The sequence below is a fragment of the Sturnus vulgaris genome, chromosome 7, assembly GCF_052056855.1.
Source record: "Sturnus vulgaris isolate bStuVul1 chromosome 7, bStuVul1.hap1, whole genome shotgun sequence".
Taxonomy (NCBI): Eukaryota; Metazoa; Chordata; class Aves; order Passeriformes; family Sturnidae; genus Sturnus; species Sturnus vulgaris.
Genome location: NC_142249.1, coordinates 39,811,389 through 39,829,564, shown reverse-complemented (window position 1 = coordinate 39,829,564; position 18,176 = coordinate 39,811,389). Strand labels below are relative to the sequence as shown.

The window sequence follows — 18,176 nt, the reverse complement described above, 5'->3', positions numbered from 1 at the left end:
CTGGTATTTATAGCTCCGTTTCCAAGTGTGTTCTTTGAGCTTCCTAGGCCGTTCCTTTTCCCCATCTGCTGGTTGTTGACATGGTGTAACCTTGTATTTTGCTTAGGAAAATCTAAAAGAATCTGAGTATTTGATTTGAGATTGTGCTGGACAGGTCTGGCTCCATCTCAGGCAGCTCCACTTTGCTGCTCCAACATCATCCAGGGCAGGAATGGGTCCTGCAGATTTTCCAACAGAGAACTGCAGTTCTATTGTTTGATGAAGTCAAAATATATTACTCCCAGTTATGACTAATGCTCCATCTGAATCACAGCAGCACAAAATGGTGCCTTTTTTCCCCATTAAAATGCTGTGCTTCACATGCTGGCTGGATACAATCTCTTAAATTGAGGTCAGGAAAGTTTTTTTTTCTTTGTTCTCTTATCAGAAAGTCCATGTTTGGGTGCATTGTCTCCCTTCCACCAAACTGCTGAACTGTTTACTTGTCTACTTCAGCACCATCAAATGTTGAAGATGCCTGATCTTCTCTTTGTTTTTTTTTTTAAATGTTGCCTCAAATATTTTGCCTTAAAACTTTGCTGCCACGGTGTAAAACTACCAAATAATAAAAAATAAAAATTCAAAAGTTTCCCAGCTCAATAAATGCACCGATTTACCTTAGAATACTCACCTACATTGCTTCTCATGGTCTTGCTTCAGGTTATCTTGGGGATCTTTGAGGTTTTTTAGAATTCCTGCTGCACTTTGAGCTTGGCTTTAGACAGTCTCCTGTGGTGCTCTGGATGATGGGCTATGTCCATTGGGGCTGGCTCCTTGCCTCCCTCCACCCCTCATCTGAGGAACTCCTGCACCCCACTTACATCTGCTGGGATAATCACAGCATCTCAATTAAAACAAATGTTTTTATTCCACTTTTCTGGATTGTTTTGTAAGCCCCTCCACAATTACTTGGTAGCATGAACAAAGTAAGATTTGTTTTCTGAGGAATGGCTTTGAGTGGAACTGAAGATGCCTTTTGACTCGTACTGACCCACACAAAAACCCTCCAGCTGAAGACAAAAAGCTGAATTTTGGAGCTGTGATGCTGCCAAAAGGCCTTGGTGAGGTAGAAGGTTCCACCAGCACCAATATGAGCTACAAATGATGAACTAAAAATGATAATTACAAATGGTGAGCTACAAATGGTGAGCAACAAAGGATGAACTAAAAATGGTAATTACAAATGGTGAACTACAAATGGTGAGCAACAAATTATGAACTACAAATGATGAACTAAAAATAATGAACTAAAAATGATAATTACAAATGGTGAGCAACAAATGGTAATTACAAATGGTGAACTACAAATGGTGAGCTACAAATGAGTCTTGGCTCAGCTACAGGACATTGGTGAATCCCCAGATGAAACAGAAGCTGTTGGATCATGGAATCCCAAAATAGTTTGGGATGGAAGGGGCCTTGAAATCAGCTGATTCCAGCTCCTGCCATGGCAGGGACACCTTCCCCTAGTCCAGGTTGCTCCAAGCCCCATCCAACCTGGCCTTGGCTCATTATTCCCAAACTCCTGCCTGTTCCTGGGGCCATTTCTGCCCTTTCCAGAGTTCAATCCTTCAATCCTTCCAGCACTGATTCCCTGCTGGAATCCCTCTGACCCCAAAAGGAGCCACCAGCCTGCCCAGGAGCTGGAATTAATTAATGGGATTCTTCCAGAGGTGAAATGGATTGGAGCTCATCAGGTTAAAGTCATACCCCAAAGAGTTAATGGGGCCTTTAAACCCTCAGATGTGAGAGCCTGAGGACTCAGCACAGGGCACAGTTGGGCATTAAATTCACAATAATTGGGGGTTTCACATTTTTCTCCAAAATAAATCTTCATTAAACCAAATGCAACATCAATGATTTTTGAATCCTTCAGAAAATGGAAAGAATTAATTCTGATTTTCATATCACCTCTTTGGAGTCTCTTTTAAAGCCATTTATCAAGGTCTGGTTTGTTGTTAAAACCTTCTCCTATCACAGAAAACCCTAATAGAAAATGGTAATGAAAAATTTCAGATAAGACAAACAAACATGGTATAACACAACCCTGTGACAACAAAAGTCACAAAGTGCAATGGCTTTGAAACCAAATACAGCATTTCCTGTGATGACTGAAATATCTTGATGAGGTTTAGAAGCAAAACCTGCAGTTTGGCTTCACTGATTTCATCAGTATCCCCAATTTAACTGAGTTTTCAATTGATCTCTCCAATTTAAAGGCAAAATTAGGGCCCAGCACTTTGGTGCAATGACTCTTGGCTCTCTCAAACTGCATTTACCAACCTTTCAGGAATGGTTTTTTTCACATGCAAACTAATTAAAATAAAAAAATTATTAACTCTGTAAAAAACATGACTTTATAAATGACACCCTATAAATTATGAACATATATTTAGATTTTCTTAAGCAGTGGGGCACTAGAAAACTTCAATGTTTAGGCTCTAGAGAGGGTTTATCTGTTTTTAATACCAAGCATTAACAAGGAACATTCAGTCCATAAATACATTGAATATACAGATATTACTGAACAGAAGTATTTCAAAACATGATCATTTTATGCAGATTATTCATATAATTATAATTTATCTTCACAGTAACAAAAACAGATAGAAAGATGCTATAACCTACCACTAAAGAATTTGCATAAAAATGTATTTTAGATCATAATTCCACTATGGATTTAACGTTCTTCATGTAGAATTATATATTAATGTTTAAACACATTGAAAGGTATTGATCAGAGATATTTTTATGAAGAATTCCCCATGAGCACAGAATGCTCATCACAGCAACTACTGTAAAACTCTAATTTACTGGAAACAATTCCAATGGATGGATGGATGGAAGAGCCCAAGAATAAAACCTGAAGTCACAGCAGGGCTTAAAAAATCTGGGTCACATGGCCAGTGCTGAGGGGAAAGGAGCTTCCCCTAAAGGCCACGAGAAATCAACAGCAGAGCAATGAGAATTCATTTAAATGAATAATCTGATTGTGAATTTATCAAAATTAAACAGCAACAAGCAATTAATGATAAAATCATCAGCACTGAGCGTATGGGCATGGACTTACACAGTGACTACAGAATTTGGGGTTTTTTTTTTTTTGATTCCATGCACATCCCTAACAATAAACTTCCCAAAAAGTTGCAGGAATCCAGTGGTGCCTTTATCTCTGGGGGAGGCACATCTGTTTTTTCAGGGCCTTTTTGCTGTCTCCTTCCTTTGTGAGCTTCCTATTTACATAACAAGTCTGTGCTAACAGATTAAAAAAAAAATCCTCTCCCCATCTAATCTCAACAGATACAAACAATATTCTTACAACTACAATATCTGGAGGAGCTAAAATTAAAGATACTTTTTATGAGCAAACATGAAAAATACCAAAAACTGTTACTCCTGTAAGAGCAACAAACTGAACTTTTTAATTGTGTGCTGTCACAAATGAGTAAAAAAGAGGGTGGCAGTCAGCCAGTTCTCTTTTTACTTCAGCTGGGTTTTAAAATGCATTTCTTCTAAATCAAACAACTTGATTATTGGCTGTTGCTCAGGTTATTTTTCTTCTTTACTCCATGGCATAACTGAAAAACCTCTCCTCCAAACCAGTTAATTCCAAATTAAAGCCATGAGCTCCAGGCTGGAAAACAACAGCAGCACCTTTTATTTGGGAGCATCCACTTCTGTCTGATTTTCTTTACAGTAATTGTTATTTTTAGTCTGTTAGGGGGAAAAGTCACACAAAATTACATTTATTCATTGCACTGTCTTTAATTTCAGAGCAATCAGAGAAGCCCAGAGGGGTTTGGGTGGGAAGGGACCTTAAATCCCATCCATTCCCACCCTGCCATGGGACCCCTTCCACTCCAAGCCCTGCCCAACCTGGCTCTGGACTTTCTCATGGCTTTGGGTTTTTAAAGAGACAAGAGCAGGAGTTGGTTGTGTAAAGCTTTTTATTCCATGAATGTATTAATCTTGAAGCCACAGTTCAGAATATTTAAGTTTATGCTAAAGTTTTTTGGCCTAGAGTCCTGAGCAGAAGTAACAGCAGCATTTGTAGCTTTCTTCTTTTTATATTTTTCCTTTTTTTTCCTTTTTTTTTTCCTTCTTATTTTTTAATTTTTTTTCTCTCTGTGTGTTTTCTTACCTCAATACAGGGGATTTTTATTTATAAATCATTCAATCAGCTAAAACCACAAATGTAAAATATTTTTTCTACACCTATCAGAATTTAATTTTTCAAGTACGAAAGTAGGGCCAGTTTTCACCTATAATTTAAGCATACAGTTTTATCTATTTATGCAAACGGTTTTATTTATTTTATTTAGAAATGTAAGCAATGTTTTGCTACGTTTTTGTTATGTTTAGGGCCATGTTGCTGAACTTTAAGCTAGGATTTGGGGCTTTTTATTTTTTTAAGGTGCTTAAAGTGTATTTTTATTTACTTAAAACTAAGACTTTCACTTCATATTTATGTGGCTTAATATATTTTAATATCTTTAAATATTCTTTATATATTCCAACACCTGGCCTTGGACTTCCCTGGGCTGTCAGAAAGAGAAGTAAAGGGAAAATTCACCTACCTGAAATCAGGAAGACTGGTGGGTGTAATCCTTTGGGATTTGATGGTTCTCAGAACTTTTGGGAAGAATTACAGAAGTGCTGTTTTTTGTTTGTTTTTTTTTTTTTTTCAAGTTCTTTGTGGTTTTTGCCCGTTTTGTTGCAATAAAGCCTCTTCTTCCTGCAAGAAAAATCCACGTGGTACTAAAGGGAGATGTGCAGAAAAGCAAATTATTCCTCAATTCCCTCTGGAAGGATTTTTAGGGTCCAGCTCTGCTATCCTCCCCTGCTTTCCACTTGGAGAGAATTTCAGGCTGTAAAAAAACCAGAGCCCACACAGCTGGAGAATGGAGAAAAGGACTTGCAAGTGAGATATTCTTGAGAGCATCCACCACAAAACTCCAGAGAACTAAAATAAGAAAAAGACGCCCAGTTTTGCTTATTTATATACACATCTCTTTTTATATACACTCACACACATGGACATTTCTATAAATTAATATAAACCCCCCCCTCCAAAGCAGTTTAGAACCATTGAAAGTAGGTTATAGACTTCCAAACTTTATTTTTTTTCCCCCAATTTTCCCCCTAAACCAAGCAGAATTCTGTGACTTGATGGCAAATCATGACCTCGGTCTCAGCATTGCCTTGTATTTAATTTTATTCCTATAACCAGCATAAAAAGTGGGTGAAAATACACATTATTATGCTTGGAGTAAGCACAGGGCTCACAGAATTTTCAGGTTTCCCCAAATTCAACCTCAATCCAGAAGGCCTGGCCTAAATCAGGGCTCTGCTACCTCCTGAAATTTATTTTTTTTTTTTTTCCTCACTCCTCCATTTCCCTGAACTTTGAGACAATTGCAGAGGAGGGGAATCCCCGAGGTGCTCAGCCAGGGGACACAAGTCATCCCTGTGCTCCAAGGCTGGTCCCTCCTGGATCAGCCCAGATTTGTGCATTTCTGCTGGATTAAGTCTTAACCCAGATCTTCCCTAATCCCCGTGGCTGCAGGAATGCTGGGGCTGCAGCAGCAAGGAGTGACACACGGACACGAACGAGAAACTCCCGAGTGGAAAGAGCAGCAGCAGCCACTTGGAGAAATCCAGGATTTTTGCTCATTTTATTTCTGAGGCCTGCAGCGCTGAAAAATCTGTGTTTATGGGAGAATCTCGGTGTATTTGTTGTTTAATAAAAGTAATGTTTATCTATTTACAGCTTCCTAATTCTAAATTTTAACTGTTACAACGCCAAAGAGCAAGGGAAATATCTAAAAAAAAAAATCTGACTAGTGTTGGAAACAATCTTGCTTCCATTGTGTTAGAATTCCCATTTATTATCTGAGTATTTGCTAGACATTGGTATCTGGAGAAAATGAAGTTAAAGCAGAACAGATGGCAAAAAAAAAAAAAAAAAAAAAAAAAAAGAAGCAGCAGCAGCTATCCCACCTTGCAAGGCTACCTTGGCAGGAACATATGGCCTTTTCCTGGGCTTCTGTATGACAACAAGTTGGCCAGATGAACAAAACTTCAAAAAAAATGAACTGTAACTGCCTAACACCACGGACCACGTGAAAAAAACTCAAAGCAACACCAAAAAGCAGGCAAGTGAATTCAGAAATCAGCTGGAAGGCCAACAAACTATCACATTTCCTTAAATTACGTGTTACACGGTTATAAATATAATATGCTGGTCTATTTCTAGATAGGTATGTGATATTTAGAAAGGTAACTCACTAACATATTTACATTGTGATATATAGATATAAGGAACAATTTTCAAAGGTTTGGCAGTGCAGTCATTTGTTGCTTTGAGCATATAAGATGTAAGAAGGGATATAAGCTATTTTTTTTTTCTGTCTCCAGTTACAGGAAAAAAAAAAAGTTTTAATTTGCAAGAGGGAAAAATTAGACATCAGTTTAGTCAGTATTTCAGTTCTATAAATCCTGAGTAGCTGACACCTCTGCCTGCAGTTGGGACATTCCCCACATTTTGATAAAGTTCATACTCAAGATTTAGACCCACAAACTCTGGAGAATAAAGGTCTCTCCAACAATCACACCTCCCAGTTTATTTGGGTTTTCTCAAAACATCTTAGAATGAAATTTGAGGAATAATTTACGAATTATTTTCATTCACCTGTAACACAGCACTTTGAAAACTTGATTTGTTTCCCTCAGCCCCTTTGCACACCTGGAGTACAAGCATTGCTGTTTCCTGGCTCACAATGGAAATGGAATCAACTTTTCTCCTTCACTGATCTTTAATTTAATAGAGAGATAACTGAGAAGCTGAGGAGAGCTGAGGAGATGAACAAAGAATTTGAGCTCTGTATAATGGCAATTTGTCTTCTCTCCCATTTCTTCTACACAAATGTTGCTAAAGGTACAAAAGAACGAGTTAGTAAAAAATTCAGTTGTTACTACTCCATACTTAAAAATAATCGATTTTTTTAAATCACAGAACCCCAGAATGTTTGGGTTGGAAAGGACTTTAAATCCCATCCAGTCCCATCCTTTTCCATGGGCCAGGATGCTCAGGTTCTCTCTTTAGGTGTCATATAAAATATAAAATATTCCCCCCCCAAAAAGTGAAGACATTTGGTAAAATAAACACATAAAATTAACACATAAAATTAATATATAAAGTAAAATAAAATAAAATAAAATAAAATAAAATAAAATAAAATAAAATAAAATAAACAGGAGTGTCCACTCTTTCCTCCTGCCCCTCCAGCTGCTCCTGTGCTTCCACACTGCTGGAACATTTCTTCCATAGGCAAAGTTAACTCAACCCACCAAAACAAATCTCAATTTCTATCTCCTGACTCAGATTATTTCATGTCAATACATTTTTGTGGCTCAAGATCAGAACTTTTTCCATTTCTCCACCATGTACACAACTCTACCAATACCTGGATAAGCAAAGGCACAGCACAAGGAGAAGAAAAAGGTGCCTGGACTTCCAGAGCAATCTCTCATCCCCAAAACCCCAAACTCATTAGGAGAGAAGAAATTTCATGCAGCAAGCACACCAAGAGTTTATATTTTTGCCTCATGACACTTTATCATCACATAATAAAGTCTCTTCTTTTAGGCATGACATGATGCCATTGTTTAAAATTAAATCCTCCCCAAAGCAAATAACATAAACTTAGCTAAACTGTGTTACTTCTTATTTAAAAATTCTTGGCACAAATCTCCAGAAACTGGCAAATCTTGATTATTTTAAACTCTCTTGCAGGGCAGATGCTGCCATGGGAGCAGAGAGGAGACTCCAGCAGATTCTGCTCTGGATTCAGGTTCCAACTGAAACCATCCTGAAACTGGAAAGGCTGAGAAAATTCAAAATGAATTTCCACAGGGAAGGAATTTCATCCCAGTCCCATCCCTGCCTGCTCCAGGCCACCTCTGTCATTGTCACTCCACTTCCTCCAAGTCATTCTTTCCAAGTGATGCTGCTAATTAGTACAACTAATTGTCCAATTCATTGATAAAAGTATCAGGAAGGTATTTGAATAATCCCCAGGCACAGGGCTCCTAAAGCAGAATTCAGTCTCTGGAATTCTGATTCTATTCTTGCTAAGGTTAATGGATGATTTCCCACTGAGTTGAATATAATTCACACTGGATCACTCCTGAGTCTATATTTATATTAAAATGCCCTACTATTTCAATCTGTTTGATCGTTTTTAAAATATCCATCTTATTTATTCAGAAATAGAGCTCAAAATTCTATAAAAATTTAGCCTAGGATTGAATGAGTTTTCAGAAAGCTTTGAGAAATTTTATAAAGTCTGGGTTTAAGGTATTTCTAAGTAAATGGGACTAAATAATGAAATCTTCCTCTGATTTTTAGAAATATGTATCACAACAGCACTAAGGGCAAAGAAAAATATTAAATATTATTAATGACAAATGCACCAAATGGCACTGGGGAAAAGCACAGTAAAAACAAGGATTTTAAAGGTGTCAAGGTGTTTGACAGCAACTCAACAACAGGAATAACCAAATTCCAGATTTTTAAAGTGTAAACTGAAGGATTTTCACATCAGCAGAGCACACAGAGAAAAAGAATCCAAGAACAAGACTTTCAGTAGCAGCCAACACACAACTTGGTTAAACCTAAATTTGTTTTTTTATTTCACGATTTTATATGAAGTTTTCTCTATGACTAAAAAAAAAAAAAAACTTTCAAGCTGAAGAAACTTCTAATATACAAGAAGATGAACAATTTTAATTGCTTTGCTTAAGTTAAGCTATATTAATTCTAATATAATAAAGAATGGAATGGAATGGAATGGAATGGAATGGAATAGAAATAGAATAGAATAGAATTCAATAATTAAAATACAAGTTTAATAACATTACAGCCTTACAATTTTGTATGGCCCTAAGAACAGTGAATGGAAAAATGTCAATTTAATGACTGAATTCTTCCTCCTTCACAGAAACCACAATTAAAGTGTCCCAGTTCCTTCATTCTCAGCCTGTTTTTTACACTTTCAGGCATAATAAAAGATGAAGTTTCTGACCCCTGAAGCTTTTGTTTCCTCTCCTGTACTTGCAAACTTCCCTAATTCAAAGGGCTGGCAGGAAGGAGTTAATGGGAGCTTCCAGATGAGTCCATGGCATCCATTCAGAGAGAAAAACTTGAAATTCCTCCAGAATTGCATCAGATTGGAATTGATGGCCAATGAGATGCTGGGAGATGAGAAGATTGCTGCTCCATCCCAGTGCTCCAGCACTGAGCTGAGAGTGAGGAACCTTCAGCTTCCTGCAAAGTTGTGCTCAACAACTCAGAGAACTCCTCCCAAATTCTGGGAAGCAGCCTCGGTGTCACGTGTGACAAGCTGGACATGCCAGGTGCAGGGAGCTGGATGTGATCTGCCAGGACCTTGAAGGGCAGGAAGGCACTGGGAATGTCATCCAGGTGTTGGGGTCTGAACTGGGATCTGTGCTCCACACCAGGGAAACAGAAATGCGTTTTCTGCACGTGGCTTCACCCTGAAATTTCTTCCTCACCTTAAAACCCCTGTGAGCTGCTGCTCCTCCAATCACACTCTCCTGTATTTCAGGATTTTTTGGGGTCTGTTTTTTTTAAGCAGATCCAAACCAAGCCCAATTTAAAGGATCTGAATGGTCCCATCCCCTTCAAAAAGCTCAAGGCTGAAAGTAATTCCATACACAAAGAACTTGGTTGGATTTTAAAAGCACCTTTCAAGGGACGCCAGGGGAGAAAACTTCAATCTGCTTTGTTGCAATGTGTGAACGTGCAAAAGTGACAACCAAACCTAAACAAAACTGGGACTTAAAATAACCTCAAACTGGAATTCTACTTTTGCCCTCTCTTGGGATGAATGTGATCAACGAGAGTGAGGAACAGGACCTTCATTTGAGCAACCAAAGTCTTAGAGAATGCCAACAAAACACGGTTTTGAGCAAAAAGACAAAATGAAGCCATTCTGTAAATGGTTTGAGAGCATAGAAAATGTCCATTTTAGCTCCTGCCCACGTGCAGAGAACAGACAGAAACATTTAGTGTGGACAATAAGAATTATCCCTTGATAATGCAGTATTTCTCCCTAATATCAATAGCCTGAAAACCAGTAAGAGCATCTTCAATTTTCCATGAAATTGAGATCTGAGCACACATTGGGGCTCTAACACCATCAGTGAACAGATTTTACATCAGGTGAGTTTCCTGCTTCATGGCACCATCCCAAACTTTTAGCAGCCTCATAATAGATATGTTATATAATAATTGTAATAATAAAATTATTATTATCTTGATAGTCTGCATTAGCAGCTTCAAATAACAGTGCCCAGGTCCTTCCTCAACTCAGGTCCCTGCAGGTTAACATTTAACTGGTACTAAGTGGAAGGACTCAATTAGGAAATCTCAAGTAGGGTTACAAAGAGTCAACACAAGGCAGATACAGGCTCCTGAATTATTTATTTTCTGAACTATAAACATGTCCTCTGCTAAACCAGAATTAAGAATCTACTCATGCAGGCAGATGCTCATTTTGCACATTAGGGCTTCACTACAAAGTGGTGTAAATTTACTCAAAGTAAGAATTTATCCTTAAACACACATGAAAATGTCTGAGATGGACACACACCGAGTAATTTGGCTTTTAGTGCTGCAGGACAGCCCAACTGAGCACATGGTGGTGAACACAGGAGAGTAAAAAAAGTTTGTTCCTCAGCACCTTCAAGTATTTGAGGCAACAGATAAAAAGGAGCAGCTTAAATTTTCCCTAATAGATTTTGGGTTTATTTGTCCAAAGAAACACTAAATACAGAAAATATGAATTCAGCTGGAATAACACTGTACTCTTATATTCTTCAAATTCTCATCAAGGGCTATTACTGTACCTATTTACCAAAATATTTCGTATCAGTGTTTCTTCCCACTTGATGTAACCACGTCATTTTGTGTCAGAATTAATGTGACAGCACAAACATCCCTTCTGCTTTATTAATTGAATTAATTGTCTTGCTCCAAACTCCCAAACCCACAACGAGCTCTACACTTGTTGCAACCACACCCTGAAGTCTGGGCTTTGCGAAAAAAAAAAAAAAAAAGTCTCAAAGCTGCAAATAAAAAAAATGTAGGATGGAATTGCTGGCTGGCACAGGGTGCCCATGGAAGCTGTGGCTGCCCCTGGATCCCTGGAAATGTCCAAGGCCAGGTTGGACAGGGCTTGGAGCAGCCTGGGATAGTGGGAGGAGTGGATTGAGATGAGTTTTAAGGTTCTCCCAACCCAAACCAAACCATCCTGTGATTCCACGGATTTCTGTATAATTCTGTACAATTTCTGTACCTCTGGATAAATTCTGCCAGTAAAAGTTTGATAAAAATCCATTTTTGCAGCGCATTTTCCAGCTGCTCTTTCTGAATACAGAAGACACAAAACCAATAAAGAGGAAAAGAATCTTGTTTTAACATTTACTTTCAAATTTTTGTGTGATCAGCAGCAGGAGATGATTTGGGAAGGGCCAGGGATGTAACCAGGGGTGTGGAGTCATCGTGAGAAACAGATCCAGCACACCTTCAGAGCAATGATTTTCTCTGCCCAAAACCATTGCAGACACAGGCAGGGACTTGAGAGATGATTCTGGAGAAGCTGAGCCAAGCTGAAAAGTCTCTTCACACAGAATTGAAAATTGTTTTTTTAAAAATTTCCCACTCTTCAAGAGTAACACTCTAAAAAACTTAATCCATGAAGCTTTTTGGAACTACAGCAAGATAATTTAACACGCTGTGCTGCTCTGAAGTTAAGGTCACACATTCTGCCATCGTGTTGTGCATGAATTTTGATTTCCCTCAGCATTATGGTATTTGACATTCATGGAATCATCTCAGGTTAAGGCAAATGGTGAAATGTTGCATCAGGTTGTATTTTAATAACTGGAATCGAGGATTTCAGGTATTTTGTGCATTGCAAAGGCAACATGTGTACATTTACATGCAGTGACTGTTGTATCCAAGGAAAAGCCACTCAGTGATTTACAGCCACGGCACTCAAGCACAATTATCAGCTTTGAAACCCATCAATTTGATTTTTTTTCCCCCCCCCTTTCTTTCTTGCTTTTAGCTGGCACTAGCACAAGGAGTTCTGGCATAGCCTGTTTTCAGTTTGTACACATTTCAAACCAGTGTTGATTTCCTGGGACAGATGATTTAGAATTGCCACGTTCCCTTTAACTGAGCAGGATTTGCAGTAGTAAAAGATTTCTTGGATTTTTAACTGTTGGGCTTCCAGCACTCAAAGCAAGGCTCATTTTCTCTTTCCATTAAAAAGTGACTTTTTCTTTCTCAAACCACTAACAGGGCCAATGTATCTTCTCTCTTCTCTTTAAATTTAATAAAGTGCCAGGGAAAGGACTTAAATCTAGGCTTAGTTTTTGTTCTTTGGAAGGGACAAAAAGGAGCAGGCATCCCATTTATTTTTGGTAGCTTTTGGTGTAACATCAATACAATTTTAACATATTCTGCTATTTTTTAGGCAAAAAGTTACATTGCTGCTCAAGTGCATTCCAAGAGATGCCAGGGAGCTTTCTGAAATATTAATTGTGAAGTTATCAGCTATTAGACTTCTTTCTGGAAGTGTTCTCTGGAATACTGAAATCCTGGTGGTTTTTAACCACTTTCCCAGATTATTCCTTCAAGGATGGGAGGGTGTTCAGGGGCTGGGCTGGAATTCCCAGAGCAGCTGTGGCTGCCCCTGGATCCCTGGAAATGTCCAAGGCCAGGCTGGATGGGCTTGGAGCAGCCTGGGACAGTGGAAGGTGTCCCTGGCCATGGAATGGGATGAGCTTTAATGTCCTTTCCAACCCATCCCATTCCATGATCCCACGATAATCCGGGATGTGAAGCTTTGGGAATCACTGCCCACACCCTGCCTGTGTCCATGGGGAAAGCACACACTGGTGTCCTGCTCCCAAAAATCCAAACAGAACTTCCCACTGAAGGTTGGGGAACCTCCTGGGGAGCCTCCAGGCAGCAGCACAGCTCAGGGTGACTCCAAGGGAATTAAGGGACATGAGGAAAGCTCTGCTCCCACCTCCCAAATCCCTAAAGCTGTTTTTGGACTGGTTCTGGTGAACCCTGAAGCAGCAACAGCAGAAGAGACAGTTTGGTTCCTGTAAAGGATTGGCCAAAGGCTTTCAACCCTGTCCTCCTGTCAGAACCCATCCAGAGGTACCAAATGTGACACCTACTGAAAGTTATTAAAAAATTAAATCACCCTAATTAGGCAGCCAGCCTAATGGCCCTCCCATTCTTTATTAGGTGCTTAGGAAATGACAAAAGGGAAAAAGCACCCAGGCCCTGGAGATCACCAAGCTCTGCATTTGACACCACACCAAGGCCTTGTCTTTGAGATAAAATGCAGGTTTTTCTAATGTTCAAAGGGTGCTTTGAAGGTGTTGCAGGTTTTCAGCTATTTTAGTGTATTTTCTTTAGAAGCACAGATCAGGTTTTTGGTTTATTGCACTATTTTGCTTTCTAGACTTGAAAGCATCAACTCAGCATTCTGAGCTTTCAGAAATATTCTGTTTTCTTTTACTATCAGGCCTTGAGCTGCTGTGAACAAGGACAAACTCAAGATCCATTGGACAAGTCCAGATGTGCCACAGCTTGTCCCACCACTCACTTTTGTTGGCCAAACCCTGAATTTAGTAATTCATTAAACATAAATCATCACGTTGTAGATGTTACAGCAACATCTACTGATAGAAGAATTCATGTTTATTTTCTTTAGACCTTCACAAGAAAACCTCATCAGAAACATCTTCAATACTCCTCCAAAATCTTTATTTTTTACCTTTTATTGAAGCTATAGAATCATGGAAATGAACAACAGGGATGGCTTCAGCATTGACAGAGTTTCTAGATGAGTTCAAGGACAGGTCAGAAGAAATTTAACTGGTTTGGAATCTCTGTCCTAGAGCTCATCTTGCAAAACCTGATGCAGAGTTACCTAAATGTTTGAAAAGAAGAAGAAGGGTCAGGTATTTGGAATAAGAGGCCTTTCCAGAATGCAGGACTGGAACACAGAAATTCAGGACTGAACAATGAAATTCAGTCATTGCAGAGCTGTGTCTGTGATTCTGTGATTTAGGAATGTAACTGAAATGCTTTTTCAGCTCTGCTATCAAGAGTCAGGACTCCAGGATTCAGCAATTCCAGCTGGACAATCCTCAATCTGTCTGCTTTAAAATCACCTTTTTATCATCACTAAATCACATTTAGTTCACTGCTTGAACATACAGTTCAATCCTAGATTCTTATTTTATCCATTTCTATTTCCACCTAAACAAATAATTCACTGGTGTGTCAGTCCAGCACATCTTTTGGATGTTGTGGTTTGGGGTTTTTTTCCCCCTCCCTTTTCAGTGAATACTTCCCATTATTGTAAATATTCCATGAATTTGAATTTAAGCTGAAATTTAAGGAGCACAGCCCTGTTATTCCAACATGGAAGGAAGAGTCTGTAATCCTTGCAGCCTCTCCTTGTCCCCCTTCCCTTCATCCCACTTTTCAAGTTCACATCCCAGGCTGAGGGGCTAAACTGCTTTCAGCTTCTTACATCCTTCTGCATTTAGGGATTGATCACAGAGGAGGAAGCCAGACCCTTCTTTCCTTCCAGCCAGAAATGTAATCCCCCTGACCTGAACCCAAAAATCACTTATGGTTTTAGCTCTTCCTCCAGAATTTCTCCACTGTGGTGGAATTCTGTCAGTCCACACCTGGAGTGCAGGCTCTGAATAAACAGCAATGCCATTTTATCCCCCTCAGAATTTGGTGTTTAACTATTTATTTGGGACAGCACAAATTTTTACCTTAACAAATATTTTAGCCTCTGACAGAAATCTCTGTTTAAAATCTACCACGTTGTGCCTATCAGTAATTTAGGGGATAAAAAAACCAAGGCACATCAGGAGTGCAGCTACAAATGCAGCATTTTAGAAATCAACTTTATGCCCCAGAGGCAGGGCAGGAGGACACTGGGCTGGGATCCTCAGCTCCCAACGCTTGGGAGATCATTCCCACACAATTGCCCTGCACAAACTTCTCCCAGCTTTTTCCTTTTTGCAGGAAATGCAAGGAAAGGCTGAAGCACGAGCACAGCTGAGGGAGGTGCACAAGGAATAATGGACTGCAACAATAACCAGCAAAAATACAGTTAGGAAGGATTTAATATGTAAAAAATACTGAGATGTTTTTTGTGTCTCAGTCCAGATCACAAAATGGTTAAAGTTGGAAAATATTTCTAAGCTCATCCAGATGAGAGGTAGAGGAGTAATTTCATAGAAAATGCAATTTGTTACTATTTTGGGTAATTAATATGGAACCAGTTCTCTAGGTGCTGTGCTGAGCTCAGTGTCAGTCCCAGGCTCTGAAACACGATCAGGGAGCTGTGATCAGGGGCTGGGAAAGGTGATAGCCTGGGAGCTGCAGGAAGGCTGGGAACAGCCTCTCTTCTGGCCTGTGCCTTCTTAAATTCATACGATCCCAAAAGGAATGGGCTTGGAAGCTCATCCATTCCCATCCCTGCCATCCCCACCATCCCAGGCTGCTCCAAGCCCTGTTTAATCTGGTCTTGGACACTTTGAGGGATCCAGGAGCAGCCACAGCTTCTCTGGGAATTCCAGCCCAGCCAGGAATTCCCAATTCCCAACATCCCATCCATCCCTGTGTCTTGTCCCTCCACCCCTTGTCCCTCTCTAGTTCTCCTGGAGCCCCTTTAGGAATTGGAAAGTCACTCCAGAGCCTTTCCTTACTCTGCCCTGGATGCCTAGAAAAGAAAAAGAATTTCTTCCCTACAGGATTTGGTTTCCTGCCCCCACCCATCTGGGTGAGGAAATGAAATCCCTGCAGGATCAGCCCCAGAGATGTCAGACACAGCCACACAACCCATGGCCAGGGAGGGCCCCACTCCACCTTTCCCAACAAATATTCCTGCTTTGAAAGCCTGTTCTGATGGATCAGCCACACTCCCACCTTCCCAAAAACACCCAAATGTGATTTTGGGTGTTAAACACGAGCTCTCAGGGTGTGTTTTCCCAGGGAACAGGTGTGTGATTCCCAGCTCCTGCTCCAGGCTCATCAGTGTGTCCTTATCCCTGTCCCTGCAGCTGCAGCCAGCCTGCTCCTTCAGAATTAGAAACCATCTTTAACTGGAATTTCAGCTCCACATTCCTGCAGCCCAAATCAAAACTATTCACGGAGAATGTGTAATTTTGTATTTTAAATATGTTTAGATGGGACCATCATGATAATCTGAGGGCACTGGCCCTCCTGCAGAAACATCTGTGTCAAAGCAGGGACTTGTCCCCTTCTGTGGGTCTATTTTTAAAAGCTTGAAATGTATTTTAGATTTTAGATCATCAAGGAAATGCAATTTAAGACCAATCAGAAAAATCAGTTTTATGTACGGACTAGCTCATAATCAGAATTTCCACTGAAAAGGCATTAGGAAAAAAAAGCCTTTTAAGTACTCAGAAAGAGAAAAACTAACAGAATTATGGAAAAACATTTGGTAGGAACCCCCAGATTTTAGACCCTCATGCTCAGGAAGGTGCCTGGCTCACTTTTAAACAATCACAATCCTTTCCAAGATGAGACATTGTAAAAGAGCTGGATTTTACAGAACAGGGCTACCCACAGCCTTAATAACAGTCCTAAAAGATGGAAAAATCAGCCAAATATTGATAACATGGGTGCATTGTTTTTAGGTATCATCACCTGAATCAGGGATTTGCTAACTTGCTTCACTGGAAGATAAAAGTTTTGTAGTTTCCAGTGAGTTTTGAAGTGCCCTTTGTAGGAACAAAATTCCTTCTCTCCCATCACCAGTTCCCAAGAACTGCTTTCCAAGGATCACAACCAAGTGAATAAATATTCACCTGATCAAGGCACGTGTGTATCATTTTGATCCAACACTCAGAGGCAGTTTACTCAGCTTTTTGCACTTCAGGTGGTATTAAAAGGTGGAATGATGGCAGGAATGGTGTAAAGAACCCCAGCTGAAGGCTGGGTGTGATGGGGATATATTGAATTTTACATTCTGAGAATACAATTTCTGCTGAAAGCTGCTCCATGAGAACTTCATTGAACACAAAGAGGATCCTGCAGTTGGAACACCCACGTGTCAGACTATTCCTGAGTGCCATTGTGCCTCCTGTCACCTGCTCATTTGCCTGCAGGATCTGTCCCCTGCAAATGCCACTCAAATGCTGAAATTGTGCTGCACATAAAGAGAAAACTTAAGGAAATATTAAAAAAAAAAAAAAAAAAAAAAAAAAAAAAGGCCTGAACCAACACAGATGTCTGCACTGGTAAAGGTATAAAACTTCCAAATAAAAATTAGCAGAATTAAAGAATGGTGTTAGAATTATCTAGGGGAGGTTAAATACACATTATAATACCTGTAATATTTAGGATTTTCCTCTGTTGCCTTTTATTAAAGGGACCAGGGTTTTTTTGGGTTTTTTTTATTGTGGCCAGGTTTTGCTGTTCCCTTGTTGGGACAAGAATTAAACAAGAATTCACTCCTGGAGCTACTTCCCCATGAACTATTTATTATCAAATCCCACAAAGATTGACCAGTGATCACTCCCATTTATTTTTGCAGAGAAACAAGAGCATTTTGTTTTCTAACATCTAAACAATGAGAAATCAAACAGATTTCTGCTCTCATGGAAAATACAATGGGATCTGTATCCTAAAGAGTTTTAGTTCCTGGATTAAGGACTGATCAAAAAAGAGGAGATATTTTAACTTTTGATGAGTTTTTAAAGAGAAATTTGAGTTCACCTTCCCTTTTCCTACTCAGCTGCTTTTGCCCCCACTCTCAGCATGGCACCAATAAACTGAGGCTGGACTTGGGTTGGGTTAATGCTCACACTCTGTGACCTTAAAGGTCTTTTCCAACCCAAATAATTCCATGATTCAGTGATGAAACCTCCAAGAGATGGGATGAATCCTTTGAAGTGATCCAAACTTAGTTTGGGAGGCTGAGCCAAAGCCAACTGTGGTAATTACTGATCCACCTTGGTGACAATCTTTACCT

At 39.5% G+C, this 18,176-nt stretch overlaps 1 protein-coding gene across 4 annotated transcripts in view; it reads right to left on the bottom strand.

Annotated features, from left to right (window-relative positions):
- Positions 1-18,176, bottom strand: part of MBD5 (methyl-CpG binding domain protein 5) — a 108,654-nt gene that overhangs the window by 43,862 nt on the left and 46,616 nt on the right. For 3 of the 4 annotated variants that reach the window (XM_088168398.1, XM_088168400.1, XM_088168401.1), the window contains exons 3-4: positions 4,617-4,774; positions 671-865 (exon numbers count right to left, since the gene is read on the bottom strand). The gene's annotated coding sequence lies outside the window, so the exon portion shown is untranslated. The remainder of the gene's footprint in view (positions 1-670; positions 866-4,616; positions 4,775-18,176) is intronic. The other variant, XM_088168399.1, reaches the window with a different exon arrangement.